The sequence below is a fragment of the Bos javanicus genome, chromosome 6, assembly GCF_032452875.1.
Source record: "Bos javanicus breed banteng chromosome 6, ARS-OSU_banteng_1.0, whole genome shotgun sequence".
Lineage (NCBI taxonomy): Eukaryota > Metazoa > Chordata > Mammalia > Artiodactyla > Bovidae > Bos > Bos javanicus.
This window is the reverse complement of record NC_083873.1, coordinates 12,397,453-12,420,132: the sequence shown is the minus strand read 5'-3', so window position 1 is coordinate 12,420,132 and position 22,680 is coordinate 12,397,453. Positions and strand designations below refer to the sequence as shown.

The 22,680-nt window shown below is 39.7% G+C and overlaps 1 protein-coding gene across 28 annotated transcripts in view; it reads right to left on the bottom strand.

Moving 5' to 3' along the window:
- The window catches only part of CAMK2D (calcium/calmodulin dependent protein kinase II delta), a 308,198-nt gene that overhangs the window by 81,427 nt on the left and 204,091 nt on the right, over positions 1 to 22,680 (bottom strand). The window lies entirely within an intron of this gene.

Genomic DNA, 22,680 nt, shown 5'->3' with positions numbered 1-22,680 from the left:
AAAACCTAGGCATCAATAGATTTGCACCAATGTTCATACAGAATGTTGGTTTTCATATTATTATATAAATATAAAGTATAATAAATTATTATAAAAACATAAAGTATATTAAAATATTATAAGACTCCATCAGTTCAGTCACTCAATCATGTCTGACTCTTTGCAACCCCATGAACCGCAGCACGCCAGGCCTCCCTGTCCATCACTAGCTCCCAGAGTTCACTCAAACTCATGTCCATTGAGTCAGTGATGCCATCCAACCATCTCATCTTCTGTTGTCCCCTTCTCCCCTCGCCTTCGATCCTTCCCAGCATCAGGATCTTTTCAAATGAGTCAGCTCTTCTCATCAGGTGGACAAGGTATGGGAGTTTCCACTTCAATGCCAGTTGTGAACATTCAGGACTGATTTCCTTTAGGATGGACTGGTTGGATCTCCTTGCAGTCCAAGAGACTCTCAAGAGTCTTCTCCAACACCACAGTTCAAAAGCACCAATTCTTCAGCTCCTCAGCTTTCTTTATAGTCCAACTCTCACATCCATACAGGACTATTGGAAAAACCATAGCCTTGACTAGATGGACCTTTGTTGGCAAAGTAATGTCTCTGCTTTTTAATATGCTGTCTAGGTTGGTCACACCTTTTCTTCCAAGAAGTAAGCGTCTTTTTATTTCCTGGCTTCAGTCACCATCTGCAGTGATTTTGGAGCCCAAAATAAAGTCAGCCACTGTTTCCCCATCCATTTCCATGAAGTGATGGGACAAGATGCCATGATGTTTGGTTTCTGAATGTTGAGTTTTAAGCCAACTTTTTCACTCTCCTCTTTCACTTTCATCAAGAGGCTCTTCAGTTCTTCTTCACTTTCTGCCATAAGGGTGGTATCATCTGCATATCTGAGTTTATTGATATTTCTCCCAGCAATCTCGATTCCAGCTTGTGCTTCATCCAGCCTAGCGTTTGTCATGATGTACTCTGGATATAAGTTAAATAAGCAGGGTGACAATATACAGCCTTGACGTACTCCTTTTCCTATTTGGAATCAATTTGTTGTTCCATGTCTAGTTCTAACTGTTGCTTCCTGACCTGTATAAAGATTTCTCAAGAGGCAGGTCAGGTGGTCTGGTATTCCCATTCTCTTTCAGAATTTTCCACAGTTTATTGTGATCCACACAGTCAAAGTTTATTGTGATCCACACACATAAGACTCCATAATGGCTGATTTATATTCATCTAAACATTTTCCTATTTGCTTATGCATCACTAGATCCTGGCACACACTTTTCTGTACACCATAAAAATATTCAGACACATCTCTCATAGAAAGTGGTTTCTATGAAACTCATCAATTCTCTAAGGTCTGACAAAGTGTGTGCAACCATTCAGGAGTATTTTCTGAACAGAAAGAGAAGATTATACATATCATGGATGTAGAGTGTGAATTTGCAGGCTGTATTTCTTTGGAGGGAATTGTTTTTTTAAACTGCAATGGACATGTCTTTGTGGGCTAGAGGTGGCCTTCCAAAATGCATGTCACTTGGGGGCTGAGTGCTCACTTTCCGTGTAAAAACACCCTGATCTCCTTAGTCCAAGTCTTCACCAGTAAATAAGACTCAGGCTTTGGCAGTGTCCTGGGAGTCAGCGGTGATCCCTTTCCAACTAGGAAGGAGTCTATCTGTCTGTCCTTTTTAATAAAGTGAAGACTTTCCCACAACTCAGCAACTGAATTTGGTTACTCCAGGAAGTTCATTCAAATCATGGACTTTGAGGCTCTCTAGCGAAGGTGATGTAACTCTCTTTGGGATTCATCTCTTTTCCAGGTCTGATAGATATAATGATTTGTGGCCAGAATTCCTTAAGTGGTGATTCTCTGGCTTACGCTTTTTTTTTCTCCCTGCTTAAACAATGATTTTAAATTTTAAAGTCACAAAACTTTGTAGTAAAATTTTAAAAATATGGAAACATACCAAGTCCTCTCCTATCTCTGGATCCCAATTCCACTCTCCGGAATAAACTAGTTTTAACTTTGTGTGTGTCCTTTCAATTTTTTGTATGTCTTTTGACATTTATACTTCTCCCTTTGCAAACGCACACAAAGAACATTTATCTCACTAAAGTGCAATTGTGCAACCACAAAAAGTAGGTTAATTGTGTTTTTCATTTTACATTAAATCATGGGCACTCTTTCACGTCAGAAGCATTTTCCCCCTATTAAACTAAGTAGTGTGCGTGCGTGCATGACCATGTGCATCTTTCAGAGTATTTCTAAAAGATAAATTCTTATAAGTAAAATTATTGGGTCAAAGAGTACCCACATTTAAAATTTTGTTGGGAAGACAAACTATCCCAACTTTGCTGGGAAGGCACATTATCTTCCCAAATCGTTGCACCTCCAATATTGTCAAAGTGCTGACAGGCCCCTAGTATGACTAATGATGGTTATGGTCAATTAACAAAAATGCCTATCTAATTGGGGAAAAGTTAGCTCATGTTAATAGGAATTTTATTATGAGTGAAATGAATTATTTTCTTATGTATTTGTCAGTCGTTCTTCCTTCCTTATTACGATCTGACTTGATTTTAAAAGAAAATTTCTGTTTTGGAGTTTTTTTAATTTTATTTTATTATTTAACTTTAGAATATTGTATTGGTTTTGCCGTATATCAACATGAATCCGCCACAGGTATACACGTGCTCCCCATGTTTTGGAGTTTAATCTTAAAATAGCTAACATTTGTCAAGTGCTTACCATGTGCCACACAGTGTGCTAAGCTTTAAATTCATTGAGAAATTCTCATAATTTATGACGGTTTTACTACCAGCCCAGTTTATTGATGGGAAAATGGGAGTACAGAGAAGTAGCTTGCCCAACTTTACACAGCCCTGAGTGGCACAGGCGGGGCGTCCACTCCACAGCCCGCACTCGGCACCACTACACAGTACAGCTTTTCCAGTCATCACACTGTCCATCTCTCCAGAGGTTTAGAAGGTATGAGTCATCTGGTCAAGCACTGGGTGAAGATGTAAGGCTTGCTGTATGCAAGTGTGAGATAAAGTTACCCTAAAACTGGTTTTTTGTCGCTGCTCTTTTTTCTTTTTGCTTAATAAATTCTGAAACATCAAATGAAAACATTTTCTAGAGATCACCAGTTATTATTCTCTTCTGTATTTTCCTCTCCTACATGTAAAGATGTGATGCTAAAAACTATAGATTTGAAAGTTTATGTAACTTTCCCCCAGCTCCACTGCATTATGGATATTTGTAAGTTCTTTAATGTTGAGGTTACAACTTTTGACTCTATTATTTTTAGATATAAAATGGACACCTAAAATTATTTAAAGCTTCATAGGTGCAGACATAGAAAACGGACTTGTGGACACAGTGGGGGAAGGAGAGGTGGTAGGAGTTGAGAAAGTAGCCTGACATATATACACTACCATGTGTAACATGACAGCTAGCGGGAAACTGCTGCGGAACCCCAGGAGCCCAGCCCGGCGCTCTGGGACCACGCAGAGGCTGGGATGCAGGGAATGCGGGAGGCAGAGACAGGGGAGAGATAGATACACATAGTTATGATCGGTTTGCGTTGTTGTAGGGCAGGAACCAACACAACACTGTAAAGCAATTTTCCTCCGATTAAAAAATAAACAAACACAAGGAAAACAGAAAAAAAAATCCTGTAACAACAGAAAAGTGTCACATGAGCTTGTTATGAAAACTATGGTTACATATACATATAACTGCATTTACTGGCACAGCTAAGCTTTTCTCCCAGTTATAATCTATGATAATTTGTGCCCTAGACAAATTATAATACTAAGTAATTAAATATTAGAGAGAAAGTACTTCCAATAAATCTATTGTCTCTATAACGATGATAACAGTTTTGTGAGATTTCTTTCTTTGAATGTGACCAACATAGATATGATGCATTCTCACATTTATCCTTGTTTCTGACCACAGGTACCAAGAAAATCTGTATATATTACATACAATCTTGGATTATTAAAGTGCTTAACAAATATTAATTAAAAAGTCTACTGTCATTAATCAGATTGCTGCAGCATATATAGTAGCTCCTTAAATAGATTATCTGCTCCATGAGAACTGCTGGATCCTAAATTATTAATACTAGGATCAGGACTTACTGAGCTTCGTTACCTTAGTGCCTACCCTAGCAACTAAGACTTAACATTTATTCAATTAATGAGTACTGAAATAGTGATCAAATGAATTAACCAAGTCAGGAAACTATGCTACCCATCTACTATTACAAGTTTAGAATTTACATGAGCTCAAAAAGAAAAAGTAAATCCCACTAAAATTTAGCTACACATGATAATAGGTTCTATTTCTTGAGGGTTCATATCTAAAGAAGAATACTGAAAAATCAGGTATAATTATTAAACATATAAATATAAGGGGTATAGAGTTCTATACTGAGTTGGAGATTAAGTAGTCAACTGTCTCAGAGTACTCTTTCGCATTTTCTAGCATTCGTTTTTCTCATTATTTAAAAATATCCTTGTGCAGTGAAGCCATTTTATCATTTTGACTATATGTATGACAAACGTCTGAGAAGGCAAAAATGGAGTTCTAATAGAACACAATGCCTTAAAAAGAAACTACTATACTTTTTTCTATACTCACATTACTTGTTTATTTAATAGAGCACAAAATTAAACAGGAGTTATTACTGATTTTGGAAAATTTTTAGTGTGTGAAGTTTCATGAAATTCACAAATTAAATCAGTCTGATGAATAAATTGTTAAATTAATTAGAGATTTTGTGAATAAATTGATGTTAGGGATCTGTATGACATGAGGTATATCAATTATATATTTGAATCATTAACTATCCTTTATGAACCTCCAGAACATTAGAGCTTACAGGAAAAAAAGATAATTCTGGAAGTATGAAAAGACGAGGCTCCACATATCTTAGAGATGAATATTTTTGTTGTTGCTTTCGTTATTTATTGAGATGCTAAATCATTCTCTGTTATCCAGCAAGAATGATTTGTGCTCCTAGTATATTTGTGAGTTATATCAGAAATGCTTAAAAGTAGTTTCATCTTAAATAAAACCCTAAGTTTCATAAGGATTATAGCTTTGACTATGACACTGAGCAGCCGCTGGAGTCCAAGATGTGCAAGACTGGGCTTTGGAAGGGAACACGGGGCCACCGAGTCAGGAGCCAGCACTGCTGCAGAGATGGGCCCGGTGCCTGAGGTGGCAGGCCAAACCCAGGGAGCTCAGGCTGCAGTCACGCTGGGAACCGGAGCCCAGAGTGGGGCCCGGCGGATGCACGGTGAGGAGGCAGTGTCTCCGAAGCAGGGCCAGGAGTGTCTAAGGAAAAAAAGGAGTAATTCCCTCTGGAACTCTAAGTACAAAGTTGAAGAACAAACTCAACGAGCAGAGGCCACCAGACCCGAAACCCAAGGCTGTGAACAGAGCCAGCAGGAGTCACGTTAGCGAAGAATCACCAGGGTCAGATGTTTGCCTGTCTGTCCCAAAACATTTCACGTGCTCCCTTGCACCTGGGTGACGGGTGTGTGCTCTAGTGATCTCCAGGGTAAAAGCTGTGACGCTGACGTGTTTGTACATGTTACCTGCAAGGTGCCTGGCACACTGCTTTCCACACTGGTGAACAATAACGACACACACCCACTGGTGCCCACCACACGCGAAGCCCCAGTACGTTCTAGGTCTCTTCGGGTTCTAACACAACCGCCTCACGAGGCAGATACAAGTGCTCCCATTTGACACGTGAGCACACTGAAGCGGTGGAGGTTAAGGACTTCCCCAAGAACGCACAAAGTGAGAGAAAAAGGTTTGCGAGTTCTCATGGTGCTGCCCTAATCGCTGCCCCTTAGACACAACCTGCAGGGCAGGAGAGGGCGGGCCAAAGATGTCTGGAGAGCCCAAAGGATCACGTGGAAAGGCTGGGAATCACAGTGACATAAAGGCATTCCCACTTCTCTCTCTCTCAAATCCTGGACTAAAGGCAGACCAGATGCTGGTAAGGGCTGGTCAGAGTGAAGCTGATCAGGGTTTATTTACAGGAGTGTTACTGGTTGTTTTGGCCAGACAATCCTTCACCATGTGGACTGTCCCTTGCGTGGCAAGACTATTGGCACCAGGCCACACAGCAGGTGCCAGCGACACTACCTTGGCAGTGCGTCAACCCCACTACTTCCACCAGTCACCCCAAGGCTCCCCCGAGGCCCCCTTGAGGAGAACCACTGAGCTAAGGGAACAAAGTCTACGGAATACAACTGAAAACTCAGGCCTTCTTAACACATCTAACATATACAGTCAAACAGGCCAATCAATGGGCTTCCCTGGTGGCTCAGCTGGTAAAGAATCTGCCTGTAATGCAGGAGACCTGGGTTTGATCCCTGGTTGGGAAGATCCCCTGGAGAAAGGAACGGCTACCACTCCAGTATTCTGGCCCAGAGAATTCCATGGATTCTGTAATCCCCGGGGTTGCAAAGAGTCAGGCACGACTGAGCGGCTTTCACTGTCACTTTCACCTTTCAAGCCAATCAGTGGTTCAGGGGCCTTTTGGGCAGACACTATGATGAACATTGTATCTTCAGTACCTTACAGAAGTACTGCCTGGCAGCAGAAAGCGCGTCATGAATCTTTGCTGGGTAAATAAATTATTAAATAATCCAGTGGATTAATGAAGACATATGCAGCTGTCCACAACTTTACGGTTTAACCTGTACTTAAGGTAAGATCTGAGGGGGAGAGGCCCAAGTACCTTTCATGTTATTTATCTACCAATCTCTAGACAAATCCTGCTGACTTTATCTCTAAAACGGATCAAGACTTCTTTCCATCTCCACCACAAGGTCACCGGTCCACGTCATCACTCACCTGCACCACTGCAATGGCCTCCTAAGTCACACCATGACCTCTCTTGCCCCTCTGCCGTCAATTATCCAGATAGCAGCTTTAAATGCACGTTGAATTTTATCTCATGCCTCCAGGATGCTCTTACATACCTGTGCAGCGCTCCTTCAGGCAAACTCCTCGCAGGACCTGCCTGTCTCCCGAGCCTCCCCGGCGCCCCTCTCTGTGCTGCTCCGACCACACTGGCCTTCCTCCAGTTCTTTAAATACACCAAGCTCCTTCTTACCCCTGAGCCTTTTCATGTGCTTCTCTTCTAGAACTTTCCCTTACTCTCTATATCCATTGAATAAATTCCTCTTATCCTTCAAAATTCGGCTTAAATTTCTTATCCCCAGGCCTCTACTCATCCAAGTTATCTTATTGCCTTAGAACCCATTTTATTCTCCGTAACACCTATCACCAATACTTATCATTACGAATTCGTTTGTGTTTGCCCTTGTTTAATGTTCGTCTCTCTACCTGTGTGGTTGCTCTGGGAGGGTAATTTGCTCCTGCTTTTCCACTATAAAATATAAAGTGCTGACTCACAGTGCCTGTGACAAGCACATTAAATGCTTATTAAGTGAATGAGCCCAGAGTTTTATATTTCACAGACAGCCAGATATGTGGGATGATCACATATCAATGCCATTATGTTGATATTCCTGACATCATATCATTCACCATTACGTTTTATAAGAAAGCAGGGATCTCTCAGGCAGTTTTTCCCTAGAAACCACGTATTTCACTTTTGGACTTACAGTATCTTTCCCATAAGACAGAGTTTGTCAGTGAAATAATCACGTCTGATCACAAATGCAAGAAGTATTTGTTGAATTAATTATAAAGGCACATACTTAGATTAGAGATTGAGCAAGATAACTAACTATGCTTATATTTTATTTTTTGAAGAACTGAACCCATATATGTCTTTATTTACTGTAATTGAGTAAACAGACCAGAAACATCTGTATGTTCAAATTCTATTTGACATTATGCCCCTCTCATATGCTCAGAAATGTTCAGAATCCTTGGTGAATGATGCGTTTTAAGACGAGTCGAGTGGTGTGGCCACGACCAAGCACAATCAGATGTGTCAGACAGTTCTGACAGGGTGGCAGTGGTGGGCATGGGGGTGGCTGATGCAAACTGGGGATGACTGACGCAAAACACAACTCTGGTTCACTGCTAATGCCATTATTAGTATCCTTTTTTTTTTTTTTAAAGCTAAGATCAATTTATTCTGTAAGTTACTTTATAGCTGAATGTCCAGTATCTGATAACACCTCTGAAGTAGTAGATTATTTGAGGTTGTCCAGAAATGTTTTTCTGAATGAATTCCAAATTGTATGATGGAAATCAAAAAAGGTAGAGAGTTGCTTTAACAGAAAGTCCAAAGAGTTTCTTATTGATTCTGATGGAGACAGATTTGCTGAGTCATACTAAGAATTAGAATCAAGATGATGAAACTGAGACAAGCCATTGGAAGTGTTTCATACAAACCCAAATCAGGCCAGGAGGAAAGGCGCCGTGCTGGAGGAGGCCCCGTGAGGGATATTAGAAGCAGGACTGTGTTCATGGACACTGTCCAGCCTGAAGTGTCATGCACAGTGGAGCAGTGGAGTGGGATGGCAGGATCCTAAACTCTTCAAAGGAGAGCTTCCTTTACTCCCACTTTTCTAATCTCTGGTGGCTGAATCTACCCTTTCAATATCATTCTGGATTTCTGTAATCTCCCTCAGTTGTAAAACTCATGCCAGTTCTACTATACAATCCCGTCCTCATTCCATCTTTCACAAATGTAGGTGAAAAACTTGGACCACAATCAAAAGTTCATATTCTTAAAGTTGCTTTTCCTCTTTGATGAACAAGAAAAAGCATGAATAAAAGCAGCACTGCTAACCACAATTAAGGGCACATGGAATAAGGCAAACTTCCCTGGTGGCTCAGACGGTAAAGCGCCTGTCTTCAACGCAGGAGACTCGGGTTCGATCCCTGGGTCGGGAAGATCCCCTGGAGAAGGAAATGGCAATCCACTCCAGTACTATTGCCTGGAAAATCCCATGGACAGAGGAGCCTGGTAGGCTACAGTCCATGGGGTTGCAAAGAGTCGGACACGGCTGAGCAACTTCACTTTCAAAAATGAGATAGGTTATTGTTGTTCTGTTACTATCACAGACTTCTTCAAGTAAGCAAATCAGCCACTAAGCTTATTATATTAGTGTGTATGTGTGGTTTAATAAGATACCTTAATCTAAGACTAATTAAATGCTCAGGCAATGTATTGCAAAGATGTATATATCAAAATGGATACTTCCTGAAGGCAAGAAATAGACTGTAATTCTATGCATTAAAAAAAGTTTGATGCAAATTAACATCACAGTGAGATACCAATTCACAGCCACTAGCGTGGGTTACCACAAAAAAACAGAAAAGAATACGTGTTGGTGAGGATGTAGAAAAATTGAACACTTGTACACCACTGGTGGAAATCCAAAATGGTACAGCTGCTGTGGAAAACGGTATGACAGTTACAAAAAGTTTTAAATAGGATTACCATATGAGCCAGCAATTCTGCCTGTGATTGTGTACCCAAAAGAATTGGTTCCTGAAAAGATATCTGCACTCCCATGTTCATAACTGTACTACTCACAACGGTTAAAACACGTTCATTGGCTGATAAGAGGACAAGCAAAATGTGGTAAATGCCGTCAATGAACCTAAAAAGGTAGTAAGTTTTGACATATGCAACAACATGGGTGAATCCTGAGGACACCATGCTAAGTGAAATAAGTCAGATACTGATAATTTCACTTACATGAGGTCCTCAGAGTAGTCAAAATCAGAGAGACAGCAAGGAGAATGGTGATCGCCAGGGACAGAGGAGAGGGAAGAATGAGGAGTTATTATATAGTGGATGTAGAGTTGCAGTCCTGCGCAATAAAAAGAGTTCCAAAGATGGACCGTTGTCCAACAATGTACATGCGCTCAATGCCACTTAACTGGACACAGAGATGGTTCAGCAATTTTTATGTTATGTGTATTTAAAAAAAAATTAAAACAAATTATTTGATGATAATAATATGAGGACAATGAAAAAGAGTACAATGTGATGAAGACTAAATAAATATTGCTATTTCCTATTCCTTTATGAGTTCCAGAGAGATTCAGAAAGTTCTCCATACAAAAATCTTGAGTGCTAATGAAAAGTTCTATATCAGCTAGTTGTTAAAAGTGATAATTTGTTCCACTGTTACTTTTCCCTTTGGGCAGCATGCTCACGAGAATGAAGCAGATTCAACATAATAACTGGCTTGTTATTAGCCAACTGTGTGAGGTCAGGTCAGGCCAAGATTTTTGTGTGCTGTATTTTGCCTATTCATAAAATGCAAAGAGAAAATACAGCATTTTCCCCCCTATTCAGAGCCATCAGATAAGGGCTGTTACAATTTGTGCTCTACACAAAGGCACACGCCAAGGGAGCAAAGGGAGAGCTCTGACGCAGCCTTCCTCTACTCTCTAAGCAGTGCCTGTACCCGGAGCTTTCAGAATGGCACAGAAACACCAACAGGCTCTATATCTGACAAAGTTCCATGAGTAATTCAGTCCAGATTATCCCCTCCTCACCAAGACATGACCACCACGACCCCAAAGCCTCTTCAGAATACCCAAAGACAGTCAGTGAGGCACACAAAATGTTCACGTCCTGGGAATATCCAATGTGAAAGTAAATGGTCTTTCTTCAGTGTCTGTGTGAGTCATTTCTACAATCCTTTGTAAGTCCTAATGGAAATCTTAAAACTGAAACTTAAGGCTGTGCAAGCTGTCTTTGGAGATCAGCAGAACCGTGTGCCCCTCTCATGTCTTATCATAGAACATACCTTTTTTGACTTGGGGTTGGTATCTTGAGGGTCCTGACCTAGGGATGGAGCCCGGGTCTCCTGCATTGTAGGCAGACTCTCGACCATCTGGCCACCAGGGAAGCACCCTGGCATACTCAGGGGCAGACTGTCTCTTTGGCAACTGAGGACTCGCAATTACACCGTTTGCACCAGTTCAGCCTTAGTTCACCAAAATCCTGTTTGGCACCTGAATGTATTTTCTGAGGATGGATGAGCTGGTGTAATAATACACTCACATCTCCAGAAGAAGACACAACAGTGGACATCACAGTGCCCGTGCCTGTCTAAAAAGAAAAAAAAACTGACATAACTGACAATCTGTCCAGGCAGACGTGGTGAGAGCCCTACTGAGGCATCAGGCTTCCTTGCCAAGCAGGGGCTCTGGTTCCTTAGATTTCCAGTCCTTGGAGCTGAAGCTGGGCCCAGGCACAAATGTGTAAGACATTCTTGGAGGTGAGGGATCCGGCTGAAGGGAGTTGGTTACAGCCTGGACCCCCCAGTTTGGGAACAATAATCTTCAGTTGAAGATACAAGAGCAAAGGAGAAATGTTTTTCAACACTCAGGTAATCTGCAGTATAAATAAATCGTAGAGAGAAAAATTCCATTCTTACTTAATTTTCTGCTTCACCTATCCAAGCTAACTGCATATCCTGGTCACATTTTAAAAAGAAGTCAATTTATATATTTATAGCAAGTTTTTTAAAAAAAATAATGAAGTCATTGATATTTTATGACATCAATATTTTTAGTAATCTATAAATTATATATATTAGTTTTGCATATATCATATGTATACACACATTTTAGCTATTTGTTGCTAAGTCGTGTCTGACTCTTTTGTGGCTCCGTGGACTACAGCCCGCAAGGCTCCTCTGTTCATAGGATTTCCCAGGCAAGAATACTACAGTGGGCTGCCATTTCCTTCTCCAGGGGATCTTTCCAACCCAAGGATCAAACGTGTGTCTTCTGCATTGGTGGGCAGATTCTTTACCACTGAGCCACCAGGGAAGCCCATATATATGTATAATGTCCCCCTTATAAAAAATATATATAGATTCTCATTTTAAGAAATGAGATTTCTAACATATCATACATGTATGATCAAGATGTATTTACAACATACTTGATAGGCCATACTCTAATGTGCATAAAAATAAAAACCAAAAACAAGAATGAAAGCAATCACCACTTATACATTTATATATCCTATAGATATTCTGAAGAATCATAAGAGAAAATGTACAAAGGCTTCCCTGGTGGCTCAGACGGTAAAGCGTCTGCCTGCAGTATGGGAGACCCAGGTTCGATCCCTGGGTTGGGAAGATCCCCTGGAGAAGGAAATGGCAACCCACTCCAGTGTTCTTGCCTGGAGAATCCCAGGGATGGGGAAGCCTGGGGGTCTGCTGTCTATGGGGTCGCATAGAGTCGGACACGACTGAAGCGACTTAGCAGCAGCAGCAGCAGCATAGATATTCTGAAGAATCATAAGAGAAAATGTACAAAGGCTTCCCTGGTGGCTCAGACGGTAAGCGTCTGCCTGCAATGCGTGACACCCGGGTTCGATCCCTGGGTTGGGAAGATCTCCTGGAGAAGGAAAATGGCAACCCACTCCAGTACTCTTGCCTGGAAAATTCCATGGACTGAAAGGCTCCCCAGAGCCTGGTAGGCTACAGTCCGTGGGGTTGCAGAGTTGGACACGACTGAGCAACTTCACTTTACTTTACTTCACTTTATGTTTTTAAAAGAGTGTAAAAATCTACCTGATTAGAAACAGTTTGAGTACTGGGGAGAAATTCTCTATTAATTGAACAACTGGAATTCAGTAAAGCTATCAGAAGTACCACTACATAAAAGATAAACTAAAATCTTGATACTTTGCTATGCCTTGTCATTTACTAGACTAAGTTTCAAGCACTACAACATGGACAAGATTATTCTAAATCTGCAGGTGTGCTAAGTAGCTTCAGTCATGTCCAACTCTCTGCAACCCTACGGATTGTAGCCCACCAGGATCCTCTGTCCATGGGATTCTCCAGGCAAGAATACTGAAGTGGGTTACCATGCCCTCCTCCAGGGGATCTTCCTGACCCAGGGATCAAACCATGTCTCTCTCTTACATCTCCTGCACTGGCAAGCAGGTTCTTTACCACTAGCCCCACTTGAGAAGCCCATTATAGATTTAGCTTCATATTAAAATCACTGCCATTAAATAATCTCTTGCAATACCACCATTTTTTGCCCATATTTTGTTATTTATTATGCCTGGATAACCAGAGAAAAATGATAATCACTTAAAAAAAAAAAGATTCTGCCATTAACACTCTGATGAATGTTACTAAGTGATCATCATCACCTCATTAACTACAAATCATTAATCTTTTTACATATACGGAACCAGCCAAGGATTGCTACTGAGGTTCTACTGGATTTTCCTGTCAATTCCTGTTTTCATTGTTAATGCCAAGACAACTGCCTTTGACTGAAAATATCACTGCAGCTACATTTGGTTTCACAAGTTAATTGGACTGAAACAGTTTGTTTATCTCAGTGATTCATCTAAAAGTTGGCTTTAGCCACCAGAAGAATGGGCCTATATTTAGCCACAAAATGCTTGGATCACCTTATGAAAGCAGGAAAGTGACTGCAAACGATGGGTGAATTTATACCCCAAACCCAAATTCTAACATATTTCTGACCAACATTACTCCAGAAAGACTCCTGGACCAGAGATGACAGATGAGGGAGCCTAGTGGTTCAATGATTCATCCTTGTAAGACAATGCTCTAAAACACTGAGGTTTTTCCAGGATGCCAGGTCTTGAATATTCAGAAGACCAGCAGACTCTCTGCTGGAGAGCACACAGTCTTACTGTTGATCCCTCTGGGTGTGCAAATGTTTACAAAGGAAGGACTCAAGCTTATGTGGCTGCAAGCTATTTACTGGTGGTTATTGTTTTGTGAATTCAGGGAATAACAGGAATTTCCCCACTGAATTCTCCAGTTAGAGACAGATGTGTTCTAACTTCTTCTTCCTGATAGTACAAATAACTATGAGGAGTTAGGCTTGTCACCTATACCTCAGAATCTTTTACAAGCTAATTTTACAAATATTACTGAACTGTATCCGTGATATGTATGAGGCTTGCCCATACCAACAGATAAGGATTTAAAGAATCAAATTGTAAGTTTTATCATCAAGCATTTGTTCTACTGAAAAAAGCAGAAAAGTAAATTGAAAATTATCTTTCTGTGGAATATGCTTCAAAGCATAGGTCTGTTTTTAAATCCTTAAGACCTGGCAAATCCTAGTAACTAGAAAATCTTCTCATTTACACAGGAACCACGTGCACCTGTAAGTAAAAAATGCTTCATCCAGTACTCATCTATTTTGGTGTGATGAAGAAAAGTTAGCATGAATGTGGACTCTGTTAAGAGCATACCGATAAACAAGTACCATCCACCCTGGAATACTACACTGATGGGTGCCCAATGTCAGTAACCCTGGGGGTCCTTTCACAGCTTGTCACCTGATAGAGCTTATGAACAATTCCTGCCACTTTCTCCATTTTCACAGAGGGCTTTACACTACTGCTATATGAATTCAAGAAGTCACACTCTTTGTATACAGGAAAAGTGAAAAGACAGGAGTGGGTAATCAAGTCACAGAAGAGAGAGTTATAAATTCTTTCTGGGGGTCAGAGAAACCTTCAAGACTGAGAGGTTGTTGGAGAAGGGATTTATTAACACATAAATGAGGAAGAGCAGGCCAGGAAGAAGCACGGGACAGTAATGCCAAGGCAGAGATGGGAGTTTAGCTGGAGAAAGATGGAGAGAGAAAGGGGTCAAAAGGATTGGAAACAGGAATCTCAATCTCTTCTTATTGGGCCCCTACATTGTTTCCGTCTGTTGTTCACAATGGATACTCTGTATATACCTTATTAAAGGGATTTCCAGGTGCTAAAAAACTCCCTACTTTTAACAACATTCCTTTTGGTATGCTCTAGTGGTCATGCTTTCACACTGGAAACTAGTCATAAATTAATTTCTAATATCACAACATTTCCCCAAATACATGAATAAAGACTCAAACTAGAATCTAGTGTGTTTTTTCAAAATATAATGCTGGATTAATTTTCACACAGGTTACAGAAATAATGCTTCTTGAAGGGATGCCTGGGAGAGTAACCTTATTTTTACAAAAACACCAAGAATTAGTCTTGCTTATATTCCCAACGCTTTGATGTAGTCAATGGCAAATGAGTAATTTAGTACCTGTTTCCAGGTCTAGCACTCATCCTCACGAATTCTTCACGTTTCAGCTTGAAGACTCTACTGCCAATGCACCACACTTATTATTGGACAATGGACTTCGCATGTTTTTACTTTGTATTTTTTAGTTGGGTCTCTGGAATACTACAACGATTTATTGCACATGAGTATGCACACACTTGCACACACACCCCTTTACTTCATAAGTGAGGAAAGACACAGAGCTCCATTTGCTATGGTAATGTTATCTAACTTTTTATTGGCTATACAATGCTCAATGAATTAAAAAAAAATGAGAATCATGGTAAAGCTATAGGAATTCAGAATAATTAGCTGAATAGCCACATTTCTAAATTATGGATTTTTTTCCTAAGGAAAGGAAGCTACATTTCTTTCAGATAAAATGGAATAGAACATTCTTTGCATCCTCTGCAAATGAGAAGCAACTCCTCTGGTTTTGGTAACTTCTTTGTCAGAATTCCCTTAAGAAATAGCTAAGAATCTTACTTACATCAAAATGCTACAGGCAAATTATTGTGTTAAGTACTTGTTTGAAATCTCATTTATAATTACTTTCTTAGCATGTTGTTTATCTAGAATAGAAAGACCTAGATCATTCAATTACTGTCAATTTAAAAAAATGAATCACCTATTTGTGTATTTGTGCATTACCTATACTACCTTCCAAAAGGGATGTAAATCAGCTTATTATCTGTCAAATTACCTAAATTATCAAATTTTCTCACCTGAAGTCTAAGTGCATGTACTAATGTTTCTTATTCAAGCTAACATACAAAAGGAGTAACAAATTTGTACTTAATTGCTACCTACAAAAATCTACCCAATCTTAGATTGCCTCCATTTTTATCACAATAGCTCTGTAAGACAGGTGCTTAAATTTAATAATTAATTGTTCACTGAGTAAAAAATATTTGTTGCTTATTATGCGCAAGCTGCTGTGTTAATGCTTAATTTATTGGTTTAATCATTTGGTTAATGGGTTTTTCCTAAAATATAAAATTAGCCTCTCAGGAATATAAGGTTTAATTTAATTAATTACTGCAGAACTACAACTTCCTAATTCACAGTTAGTAGTAGTTCTATCACTAGTCATTAAGAAGACAACATGATCTTTAGATGTGCATTTAAAGATGAAATATATTCTTACATACATATTAAACACTGTATTTGTAGGACTTATTAGTGATAACAATTCATCCCTGGAATATAAATGCTAAGTAAGCATAATGCTAATCAACTTTAGCATGATGCCAGATGAAACCACACTCACACGCTCTGGGCCCGAGGTTTCATCTGACACGTGGGTTTCCTTCCCCCAGAGCGTTCTCTCTGTTTCTGACATGCCTCACTTCTTCTTCCTCCTGTGCATCCTTCCCCTTCCCTGTCTCCAGCTCCACAGGGAAAAGGGTGTTGCAGACATACTGAGCCACTCTGTGGGATCCTAGGAAGGGAACCCCAGGATGCTTCAATGTCCAGCTCTGAGATGGTGGGTTGCTAGATGGGTATATTGACAGACGGTTACTCTGAAGTTCCCTAATGTTGAAAAGAAGGAAAGATGATTCACTAGGAGACACCTCTCAAGATCAGAGGGAGCAAAGGTAGTAGCGGAATCCTGTTTTAGTTAATTCAAGTCTGTGGTGTACCTATATTCAACTCTGTATAAAGAACAAGTAAGTGGGGATTTATATATAATTATGACTGATTCGTGATGATATGCAGTAGAGACCACCATAGCATTATAAAGCAAATATCCTCCAATTAAAAAAAAAGAACAAGAAGGAACAAGAAAATTCAGCATAGTGTCATAAATCCCCTAAATATTACTCAATGTTAAGATTTGTATTTTGCTTAAGCAAATTTTAACATTAGCAGTCCTTGGAAAAAGGGGAGGGAAGAATTTAGTGAAAAATATAGACTGTGATGGTGTAAAAGGAAGCCAGCCTTAGAATTTAGCAATCTCTTAGTGAAATCTATGAAATAAACACTCATGCTTCTTTTAAACTTCCATTTGTATCTATTAAATATCTACTTTTCCATTTATAAAATGTTACCTTATATTAATTCTTTACACTAAAACTGTAGGAAATTCTCCAAGAGATGGGAATACCAGACCGCCTGACCTGCCTCTTGAGAAACCTATATGCAGGTCAGGAGGCAACAGTTAGAAATGGACATGGAACAACAGACTGGCTCCAAATAGGAAAAGGAGTATGTCAACACTGTATACTGTCACCCTGCTTATTTAACTTATATGCAGAGAACAACATAAGAAATTCTGGGCTGGAAGAAGCATAAGCTGGAATCAAGATTGCCGGGAGAAATATCAATAACCTCAGATATGCAGATGACACCACCTTTTTGGCAGAAAGTGAAGAGGAACTAAAAAGCCTCTTGATGAAAGTGAAAGAGGAGAGTGAAAAAGCTGGCTTAAAGCTCAACATTCAGAAAACTAAGATCATGGCATCTGGTCCCATCACTTCATGGCAAATAGATGGGGAAACAGTGTCAGACTTTATTTTGGGGGGCTCCCAAATCACTGCAGATGGTGACTGCAGCCATGAAATTAAAAGATGCTTACTCCTTGGAAGGAAAGTTATGACCAACCTAGATAGCATATTCAAAAGGAGAGACATTACTTTGCCAACAAAAGTCCGTCTAGTCGAGGCTATGGTTTTTCCAGTGGTCACGTATGGATGTGAGAGTTGGACTATGAAGAAAGCTGAGCGCCTAAGAATTGATGCTTTTGAACTGTGGTGCAGGAGAAGACTCTTGAGAGTCCCTTGGACTGCAAGGAGATCCAACCAGTCCATTCTAAAGGAGGTCAGCCCTGGGTGTTCTTTGGAAGGAATGATGCTAAAGCTGAAACTCCAGTACTTTGGCCACCTCATGCAAAGAGCTGACTCATTGGAAAAGACTCTGATGCTGGGAGGGATTGGGGGCAGGAGGAAAAGGGGACAACAGAGGATGAGGTGACTGGATGGCATCACCGACTCGACGGACGTGAGTTTGAGTGAACTCTGGGAGGTGGTAATGGACAGGGAGGCCTGGCGTGCTGCGATTCATGGGGTTGCAAAGAGTTGGACACGACTGAGTGAATGAACTGAACTGAACTGAACTGAACTGAACTGAAGGAGGCAAAAGACCTGTACTCAGAAAACTATAAGATACGGATGAAAGAAATCAAGATGACATAAACAGAAAGATATACCATGTTCTTGGACTGGAAGAATCAATATTGTGAAAATGACTATACTACCCATAGTGATCTACAGATTCAATGCAATCCTTATCAAATTACCAATAGCGTTTTTCACAGAATTGTAACAAAAAACTTTACAATTTGTATGGAAACACAGCCATCTCAAATAGACAAAGCAATCATGAGGAAGAAAAACACAGCAGGAGGAATCAGATCAGGCTCCCTGACTTCAGACTATACTACAAAGCTACAGTAATCAAGACAGTATGGCTCTGGCACGAAACCAGAAATACAGATCCATAGAACAGGAAAGAAAGCCCAGAGATAAACCCATACACCTATGGTCACCTTATCTATGACAAAGGAGGCAAGAATATACAATGGAGAAAATACAGTTTCTTTAGCAAATTATGCTCGGAAAACTGGAAAGCTACATGCAAAAAAAAAAAAAAAAATTAGAACATTCTTTAAATACCATATACTCTTTATTAAATACTATACACAAAAATAAACTTGCAATGGAGCAAAGTCCTAAGTATAAGACCAGATTTATAAAACTCTTAGAGGAGAATATAGGCAGAACACTCTGACATAAATGTTTTTTGATCCATTTCATTTATTAATGGAAATAAAAATAAAAGTAAACAAATGGGACCTAATTAAACTCAAAAGCTTTTGCACAGCAAAGGAAACCATAAACAAAACAAAAAGACAAATCACAGAATGGGAGAAAATATTTGTGAACAACGTGATAGATGGAATTAGCCTCCAAACTTTACAAAGAGTGCATGTGATTCACTATCAAAAAATAATCAACCCAATCAAAAAAATGGGCAGAAGACCTAAATAGACATTTCTCCAAAGAAGGCCTACAGATGGCCAAGAGGCACATGAACAGATGCTCTAACTGTATCAGAGAAATGAAAATCAAACTATAATGAGGTATCACCTCACACCAGTCATAATCACCATCATCAAAAAGTCTACAAACAATAAATGCTAGAGAGGGTGTGGAGAAAGCGGAACCCTCCTACACTGTTGGTGGGAATGTAAATTGGTACAGATTGTATGGAGAACAGTATGGAGGTTCCTTAAAAAACTAAAGAGTTACCATGTGATCTAGGAATCCCACTCCTGATTATATATCCAGAGAAAAACATGGTTGGAAAGGATGCGTGCACCTCAGTGTTCACTGCAGCACTGTTTTGCAATAGCCAAGATGTGGAAGCATCCCAAGTGTCCATCAGGAGATGAATGGATAAAGATGTATAGCGCAATATTACTTGGCCATTGAAAAAGAATGAAATAATGCCATTTGCAATAATGTGGATGGACCTGGAGATGACCATGTTGAATACTAAGTGAAGTCAGTCAGACAGAGAAAGACAAATACCATGGTATTGCTCATATGGGGAATCTAAAAAAAAAAAAAAGATACAAATGAACTTACTTATAAAACAGAAACAGAATCACAGACTTAAAGAATGAACCTACAGTTACCAGGAGGAAATGGTGTGGGGAGGGATAATTAGGGAGTTTGGACTGACATGTACACACTGCTGTATTTAAAATAGATAACCAACAAGGACCTACTCTTTAGCACAGGGGGCTCTATTCAATATTCTGTAATAAATCGGGAAAGAATTTGAAAAAGAATAAACAGTTGTAGATGTATAAGAGAATCACTTTGCTGTATACCCATAACTGACACAACATTGTTAATCAACTATGCTCCAATATAAAATAAGAATTAAAAAAGCACCCCTGCGTCTCGATTCATTCCTCCAAGCCCCCTCCTGATCTGTGATCTCGTCGTCCATGCCACACTGAGGGGATGTCGCCAGAACACTCATCAGCACTCTCGCATCTCATTTATGTCACTCTGTACCTTACACTGGGTCTGCACTGCTTTTAACACTCCCCACCAATAGCTCCATATTTTCTTGTTTCCATGAGAGTCTGCTTCTAGGAATTTCCTATCTCATTCATAAACACTCCTTTGTTTTCCTAGCAGTCACCTCCTTAAATTTTGACATGGAATAAGATGATCTTTTGTGAAAACAATACTTCCTATGATTCAAACTGGCTATGCACGACAGTGAATATGGAGCTTGGATGTCCCAAAAGCACCTTAAATTCAATTAACTGTATTGTCTTTATAACAAGACCTGCTTCTCCTCTCATATCCCAAATCTCATTAAATAGTACAATGAAGTTAACCAAGCCAACAACCTGGCTAATTATGCTTGACTAACTTTATCCTTTTTTCTCTATCAGTTAATAAGCTCTGTTAATTTTGCCTTCTAAATATTTCTTGATTCACTCTAATATTTTTTCATTCTTCCTACTGCTGCCACACTCACATAATCTCTGAACTAGAGAAATACATCAGTTTTGTGACTGGCCACCCTCTTCCATTTTTACCTTGTCCCACATTGCAAGCAGCACAATCTGCCAAAAAAAGCAAATATGATCCTGTGACTTCCCTGCTACAAGCTCTTCCATGGCTACCCATTCTCTACGTCTTCTTACTAGGGGCGTTTTGCACATATGGGCCTCAAGAGCAATGTCAAGGCATGACCACTGACCTTCTTCCCTAAAGCTAAGACTCATTCAGTTCAGTTCAGTCACTCAGTCGTGTCTGACTCTTTGTGACCCCATGCACTGCAGCATGCCAGGACTCCCTGTCCATCACCAATTCCCGGTGCCTACTCAAACTCATGTCCATCATGTAAGTGACGCCATTCAAATATCTCATCCTCTGTTGTCCCCTTCTCCTCCCGCCTTCAACCCTTCCCAGCATCAGGGTGTTTTTTAACGAGTCAGTTCTTCGCATCAGGTGGCCAAAGTATTGGAGTTTCAGCTTCAGCATCAGTCCTTCCAATGAATATTCAGGACTGATTTCCTTTAGGATGGACTGGTTGAATCTCCTTGCAGTCCAAGGGACTCTCAAGAGTCTTCTCCAACACCACAGTTCAAAAGCATCTGTAGCATATAGTTTCAAGACCTAACCACTGCATACACAGATCTCATGGGCTGGCTCTCTTGCAAAGCTCTTTTTATTTCACATAAATTGCCTTAGACTTCAGCTACATGCATTATATCTCCATGTGTTTTTAATGATTCCCTGCTGATAATGCCTAGATGGCCTATATTCTGTTTTCTTTCAGTTTACACTCTTCAAAAAAGAAGCCCAAGGCTTTTCCAGGAAGGCTTCCCTAAAACCCACTAACAACACACTGTGCTTGTTTGATTTAAATTACACATGACACTGAGACCATCTGCTCTACACCTAAATCCCTAACTGTATCTCAAGATCAGGAATGGCAAAGACCATGTCTTATTCATTTTTTTTCGTATCTCCTATGAGATACCCCAAAACACAGAGTAACACCAAAGTGTAACAGAATGCCTGAGACATATTAGTAGCTCAAAAACATTACTTGAAAAAGAAGCAGCTTAATAAACATTACTGGGAAAGAGTAGATGCAAATATGAAATCATTTAAAACAGAGAAGTGGAAGTATGGAGAATTTCTGTTATTAAAATTTTCCTTTAAAGAGGGGATATAAAACTTCTGTCTTTCCAGTCACTTGCACATTTATTTTTTTTAAAACAAGTATTTACCAAGTGTCTATGTATGAGACATATATTAGTAGATGGATATGATGATCCCTAACCTTAAAAAACTAGAAAATATATAACATAGTAGGACATCATCAAGTACAATATAACCAAACACTCATGTCATATGTAAAAATACATCAATTCAAATTTTTGAAGCATAAATGCTTAGCTATTACTATAAATAAGTCAGTGGAAATATGAAATGAAAACAGTTAAGTTTAGAATCTTCAAAAAAAGAAAAAAAAACACACAACATTAAACCACAGGATGTGGTCACTCCCCAATCAGACCACAAATACCTTACCACTAGGTCACTAGATGCAGATAAGCCTATAATTAAAAATGTTTTCAGCTGGTGCCACAGTGTGCTGGTTTGCAAAGGAGAATCAACAGGGTAAGGGATTGGTGATTAGACAGGGTCGTGGTCTGGTAAATTTACTCACATTTAGAAGGGTTATGCATTTTTTTTTTTTTTTGGTTGCCAAGTATCTGGCAGAATACCCTTCACACAGAAGTGATATAATAGATGAACAAATGAATGTGTGCATGAGAGACAAATGCCACTGGACATGATCTCTGCCACCCAGAGAACAGATTCATTTAATCTGAATTACTTCTGAGAGTGCTGAACAAACAGTAGAGAAGGAGCTTTTCTGAACTCAAGAGCTTGACTTCCTACAGAACAGAAAAATTTAACACAGGCTAGTAACGGTTCCCAGATGTACCTCTGGAAAACTGTGTTGTGTTTGTTATCTGATATTCTGAAATA